The following is a 7,392-nucleotide window of genomic DNA, read 5'->3' on the forward strand; positions in this document are numbered from 1 at the left end:
TGTAACTGACTCGTTGGAGCGCGGGGATTACGTGGTTTACGCAGCGGTTCTTAGAGGCTTTTTCGAACTGTCGCTTCCTCACATTTCGCACAAAGTTTGTCGCGACGGCGGACGAGAATCCACGACCGGTTCGCCGCAAAAGAAAGTCGGTTTTTGAGGTCGCTGAAAGAAGAAGAGAAGAGGAAAAGGAGCGAAGCCAAACTGAGGTGATTCTTGGAGATCTCGTCCAGCGATGGCGCGACCGAAGCAGACGAAGGGTCTAAAAACTGACGCGTCGGTCGCTGAATTACTTCTAGACAGGAAACTTCAACAGTGATTCTGAACGCGCACAAGGACTGTCGCTGTATTTCTCTTCCCTTAAAAAAATCCTCTATACAACCTTTAAATATGACCTGGAGTTGTGTTTTGTTTTCACATTCACACGTTTAACACACAAACCTGCACCTTTAAGCTCAGTTCTTCTCTTAAACTCACTGAAACACTCTGTTCCACCTTGTGATGTCATGTGAAGTGCTCCACTGTGTTTTTAAACTCCACACACTTTCACTAGAATCACTTAGACTCAGACTCAGACAAACTTTATTCATCCACAAGGGAAATTATTCTCACACATCACAAAATAATATAATAACAAAGAGTAAAAAATATAAATGGTGATAATAAATTCAAATTAAGTAAAGCATAATTATATAAATGTGTTTATACCGCGGTCACTGAGAATTCCATCATCCAAATGCTGCACGTTAACACGGCCGTCGCCCGATCGTGATTTGTGGACACCTGCTCCATGGGCTGGACCAGGGGTGGGCAAACTTTTTGGCTCGGGGGCCACATAGGGCTCGAAAATTTGACTGAAGGGCCGGACAGGAGACGGGACATGACGTGTTATTTACGCTCATGTAGGACGTATTCTGCACTACACGCTGCAACTTTGAGACACGTAAGTTTCACAATACATGAAAAGTGAATGAGGTCTGTTCTAGAGCCCGACCGATATATCGGTTGGCCGATATTATCGGCTGATATGGGCAACTTTAGGCATATCGGCTATCGGCCGATATACTTGCTGATAGGGGCCGATATTTCACGTGGGCATGTTACACCTCGTTATAAAGCTTAGACTCTCTACATTCTGTTCATTTAATCCAATTTACAGACAGATAAATGTCCAAATATGTGGCTCCACATCAGTATTTATCTACGGAGTCATTTGTGTGTGTGTGTCCGTACTGTCCCTGAACACACCACAGAGTCGCGTCACTCACGTGTGTTTGTTTACACCTGCAGACACAGATCCAAACACTGAGATTATTTTCTTTTTACGGACAATCGGTTTGAGTCTGGATTAAAAGGACATTTATTAGTGCAGATTTGTGATGTGGGAGGAGCCTGTGTGAGCGGTGAGTGTTGGAAATATGTCGACTCTGAAGCTAGTTTTTGTCATTTGTTATGGGTTAGCTGCTGTAGCTCCCGCACATAAACAGACTGTTTTCTATTGGTCTATTGTAAAGTGACTATATTGGCCGTATATTTGTTACTGGACCTGCACTGATATGTAAATGAGCTGTGAATAGACGTGTGAATTATGACATTTGTGCATATAATTAATTACCGCGGCGCGCACGTATTTACGGCTAAAGGCTAATAGCGCTACTTTCTTTACTAGTTATGGGTCCGTCGCGAACGAAATGACTCTTAGAACCGGCTCTTTGAAGGGAACGACGGGAGCCTGATCCTTATTGGGAGCCGTGTTTTCTCTTTCTCTCACTTTTTTTCTCTTCACGCCGCGTGCAGACTCGTGGTTTGACAGCGGCAGCGGCTAAAAACGAAACTTTGAGGAATTTACGTGTACGTAGGATTAAAAAAAAAAAAAGTAAAAATATCGGCGATTATATCGGCTATCGGCAGCTCCAACTCCCATTATATCGGTTTCATATCGGCCACAGCAAAATCCATATCGGTCGGGCTCTAGTCTGTTCCACTGCTCACCACAGACGAGAGTGAATGAGCACTTAGGTCTCGTCGAGAAACAGAGTCCAAGCCACAGGGTTAGACGTGTTTTCACTAACACTACATTACAACCAGACCCATAAGACGTTCCACGTGTTAATAACTGTAACACAGTGTTTTTAATCCCATTAGCTTTTCTTCAAACCCACTCAAACTGGAAACAGTGCAGAGTTAAGAGTCTTGAACACTTCTACCTCACTCATGGTCCGAATACACCGCCCAAAAATAACTCCTGTCACTTTCCGGATTAAAGGTTTAAAGGGCCGCAGTTTGCTCACCCCTGGGCTAGGAGTTCTTTTTCTCAATTCCAAGATTAGTCCTGGTTTAGACCTGGTTCAGTTCTGTTTTAGTCCTGGTTCAGCCTAAGATTCATATTTATTTCATTCAATCTTTTTGTTTTATTGACATTTAAAATATGATCTTTTTATAAAGTAAATATTTATGTTGCCCATATTATAGACTCAATGTCGTGACACAGTTTATCCACTGGGGGGGGCAGTGCCGCACCTGACCCCCGCAAACTCCGCCTATGGGCCCCTGTCGTTTAACGCTCACATGTACAAGTAAAAATACAATAAAGAAAAACACAGAACACAAATACATGTCAACTACTGTAGAAACAAACAGTCGAAATGAGAAACAGCTCAAAGATCTGGATCATTTCAACCCTGGAACTAACAATTCAAATAAACAAAATCTACTGTTAACAGTGTCGGGGAGTAACAGATTACATGTACCAGAGTAATCAGAGTACAAATGATGAGTAACTGTATTCAGTTACAGTTACTGTTTCAGTGAGTGGTAATTGGATTACAGTTACTTTGTTAAAATAAATGGATTACACAGAGGGATTTTACTGTTTTCACATTTTGGACTAAACCAGGACTAAACCAGGTCTAAACCAGGACTAAACCAGGTCTAAACCAGGTCTAAACTAGATCTAAACCAGGACTAAACCAGGACTAAACCAGGACTAAACCAGGTCTAAACCAGGTCTAAACTAGATCTAAACCAGGTCTAAACCAGGACTAAACCAGGTCTAAACTAGATCTAAACCAGGACTAAACCAGGTCTAAACCAGGTCTAAACCAGGACTAAACCAGGACTAAATCAGGTCTAAAACAGGATCTAAAACCAGGTCTAAACCAGGACTAAACCAGGACTAAATCAGGACTAAACTAGATCTAAACCAGGTCTAAACCAGGACTAAACCAGGACTAAACCAGGACTAAACCAGGTCTAAAACCAGGTCTAAACTAGATCTAAACCAGGACTAAACCAGGACTAAACCAGGTCTAAACCAGGTCTAAACCAGGACTAAACCAGGACTAAATCAGGTCTAAACTAGATCTAAACCAGGTCTAAACCAGGACTAAACCAGGTCTAAACCAGGTCTAAACCAGGACTAAACCAGGACTAAACCAGGACTAAACCAGGACTAAACCTGTGTGTGAAGAGGAAACAGTTTTCTAACGTGTCTGTGTTGTGTTTTGTGTAATATTGAAGCTTTAATAAACCGTGTGTGTGTTTTTTCTGGACGCTGCGTTTCCCCTCTGAGCCGTGAGCCGTTTTGTGCGAGCGGCTCGCGGCTGATCCGGAGGAGGGGGCGCTGAGAGCAATAACGTTTTATGGGCTTTAATTACGCACCGGAGCCGCTCCCGGTGTAGTTTTAATCTGGTCCGGGCCGGGGGTCCTCGTCCCAGCAGCACCGCAGCCGCTCCCAAACACACGAGCACAAACGAGGACGCTGAGCTTTGTGGGGACGTCACACGGGTTTAAACTCCCACCTTAAAAGAGCTGTGTGTGCGTCGGGTTTAGAATTTAAATTTAAATAAACATGATCTAACTGTGTAAGTGTGTAAAAGTGGAACTAAAACCAGGTCTAAATCAGGATTAAACTAGGAATAAATCAGGACTAAACCAAGACTAAAACCAGGACTAAAGCAGAACTATACCAAGACTAAACCAGGACTAAAACCAGGTCTAAACCAGTACTTAACCAAAACTAAATCAGGACTAAACTAGGACTAAAACCAGGACTAAACCAGAACTAAAACCAGGACTAAAACCAGAACTAAAACCAGGACTAAAATCAGGTCTAAACCAGGACTAAAGCAGAACTAAAACCAGGACTAAACCAGTACTTAACCAAAACTAAATCAGGACTAAACTAGGACTAAAACCAGGACTAAACCAGAACTAAAACCAGGACTAAAACCAGAACTAAAACCAGAACTAAAACCAGGACTAAACCAGAACTAAAACCAGGACTAAAACCAGAACTAAAACCAGAACTAAAACCAGGACTAAACCAGAACTAAAACCAGGACTAAAACCAGAACTAAAACCAGGACTAAACCAGGACTAGAACCAGGACTAAACCAGGATTTAATCAGGACTAAAACCAGGTCTAAACCAGGACTAAAACCAGAACTAAAACCAGGACTAAAACCAGAACTAAAACCAGGACTAAACCAGGACTAAAACCAGGTCTAAACCAGGACTAGAACCAGGACTAAACCAGGATTTAATCAGGATAAAACCAGGTCTAAACCAGTACTTAACCAAAACTAAAACCAGGACTAAAGTGGAACTAAAACCAGGACTAAACCGAAATTAAAATCGGGACTAAAACCAGGTCTAAGTCAGGTCTAAACCAGGACTAAATCAGAACTAAACCAGAACTAAAACAGGACTAAAACCAGGACTAAAGCAGAACTAAACCAGGACTAAAGCAGAACTAAACCAGGACTAAAACAGAACTAAAACCAGGACTTAACCAGGACTAAACCAGGACTAAACCAGGTCTAAACCAGGACTAAAGCAGGTCTAAACCAGGTCTAAAGCAGAACTAAACCAGGTCTAAACCAGGACTAAACCAGGCTGCACTGCGCCTCCTGCACCTCCAGTCCGTGAAAATCCTGTCCTGAAACGAGCGCCGCTGTAACTTAATAATTCCGTCGTGTGTTGGAGCAGCTCAAGTGCCGCCGCTCCAACCAAGGAAAGAAAAAACTGTCAGAGTGCAGGGACATTTGACATTTGATAAAAAACTGGAAATGTCAAAACTCTGACAATTAGACGTCAATGTCGGAGCGTCGATGTGTAACAAACACCAGCGTCAATCACAACTTCTGAAATCAGTTGACAGGACACGGCTCCGGATTCTCTCGTCTTTGTAAAGTTTTGTCAAAGCGAGTCGAGGTTTTAGCCGCTCGGGTAAAAAGTAAACACGACCGATCTCTGCACCAAGAGTTTGTAACGCTCTAAAAGTTTTATTGCCTTAAAAAAACTAAACAAAAACAAACAAAAAAACACCTGGATAAACCAAAACTTTACGATGGGTTTGGTCAAGTGGTAACGGAGGGAAACAGGGTCAGATTTTTGACATTCAAATGTCTCTTATTCAGAAACTAGAGGAACTATTGAAATAAGTAAAGTATCAGAATGTAGGAAAGAGTTACACTCCAACAGGGTCAAGTTAAACCTGTGAGATTCTTTCAAGTTCAAGACAAAAAATTTAAAAACTCATGTCAGTAACGGAGGGAATGAAATATGCAGCACTTTTTGGTCAATAAATCCAAACAGTGATAACTCTTGGTTCTCACTTCCATATCCTTAACAAACTGGTTTGAATATTTGCTTCATATAGTTTTCTACCATATGGTACAAGATTAGGTTGAAAAACCTCTGACTTTTTGACTCATGAGATTTTTTATTAAGAAAGTTCATGGTAACGGAGGGAAAAGTAACGGAGGGAAAATTGTACAAACAAGTAGAAGGTGCAGGATTTTACATCATTTGTCGCTTTTTTCTTCTGAAATATTTTAATATTACTTCAAAATGAAAGAAACAATTTCTATAAAATATGTCAGTCCTTCCAAGCAAATGTTTATCATCTTAACCCTCCCCAGGCAGATGTTGTAGATTTGCAACAGCTAAATGCCAATGACCTACTTACTCCAAATCCATATTTTATGAGCCTTTTTTACTCAGGAGCCTTTTCTCCATCCCTGCTGATAAACATGGACGATTCAGACTGTGTAAGAACGACTCCACACAAACGACCTGACAGAAGTGAAAAATACTTTTGTTGTTTACAAAGGATAAAAATTGTTTCTTGGAGAAACACACGAAAAAGTGATGTTGTTGTGTCGCTGTAAAACTGTTACACTGAGTTTTATGTTTTTATCGTTATGAAAAGTGATTTACACATAAAGTTAATGTTCATATCATTTTCAGTCTGTTAATTTACCAAACCAGACCAAATCTGAACACAGACACACTGATGTGAAGGTCTCAAACTAAAGTCAGGATTGTATATTACTACACATATGATCATTTTACACAAATATCAGATTTTTTCCTGTTACTAAAATTGAATTTGAGCCTGAGACGGTTAATCCATTATTTTTTTTAAATCCTGTCCCTTCATCAACAGTTCAAAGATGGAATAACACAAGATATGATGAAATACAAACATTTATTTACATGATTTGCAGGTCTTTGAAATTTGGGAAATAATTTTTGTTCCATGTTTCATTCATGGTCTGTTTACCAAACCTTTAGAACCAAAAATGGTCCAGAAAAAAGGTCAACAGTTTGATAAACTCGAGTACATATGTATCTGTTCAATACATTTTTATATCAGATGAATTAACTTCTGCTTGACCAGGACCAGTGGAGAGTCTGGAGATTTATTCTGTTCTATTAAATCTGGATGTTGGACGTGCTTCATGTTTAAACTGTTCAGAATCACAGATCTTACAGGTGTGTTTTGTAACTTTTCTGGTAGAGGTTTGGCATTAAACCAAGTTAGAGGTCAGATCTGTGGAAAGGCGACTGTGGAGAGCCTGTTTTTGGAGCTTTAAAACCACTTGTAATTGAATAAATGTAACGTAAAGCTGTTTAAATGGCAACACAGGTTCATTTGTGATTGTAAAACCGTTTTAAACACAGTAAATTTGAGCTACGTGCAGTTTTAAGTGAATATTTTGTGTGTTTTTTTTAACTATGACCTTTTTCGTGGGACTGTATCTGTGGTGACATTTGCAAAAAAGTGGAAAATTACAGTAAGCAGCGCCGAGTTCTAAAAAGGAATCCATCTACCCGGGCGTCCGCCGGGGACGGCAGACATCAGAGGAGACTGGAGAGAAAGTGTTTTGCCCAAGGACACAGCAACAGCAGCGGGTGGAGGAACCGGCAGCCTCCAGGTGCAGCAGGTTTATGTAACTCGGCCCAGTGGAACAGAACGGCACAGATGCACACGTTTGAGTCTTTAACGTGGAAAAATACAGAGCAGTGTGTTCGATTTTGATCTGTCACACACGATTATAACTCACACACAAACACACACACACACACACACACACACACACACACACA

The sequence above is a fragment of the Boleophthalmus pectinirostris genome, unplaced genomic scaffold, assembly GCF_026225935.1.
Source record: "Boleophthalmus pectinirostris isolate CB_2022bp ecotype Guang Dong unplaced genomic scaffold, ASM2622593v1 HiC_scaffold_8, whole genome shotgun sequence".
NCBI lineage: Eukaryota > Metazoa > Chordata > Actinopteri > Gobiiformes > Gobiidae > Boleophthalmus > Boleophthalmus pectinirostris.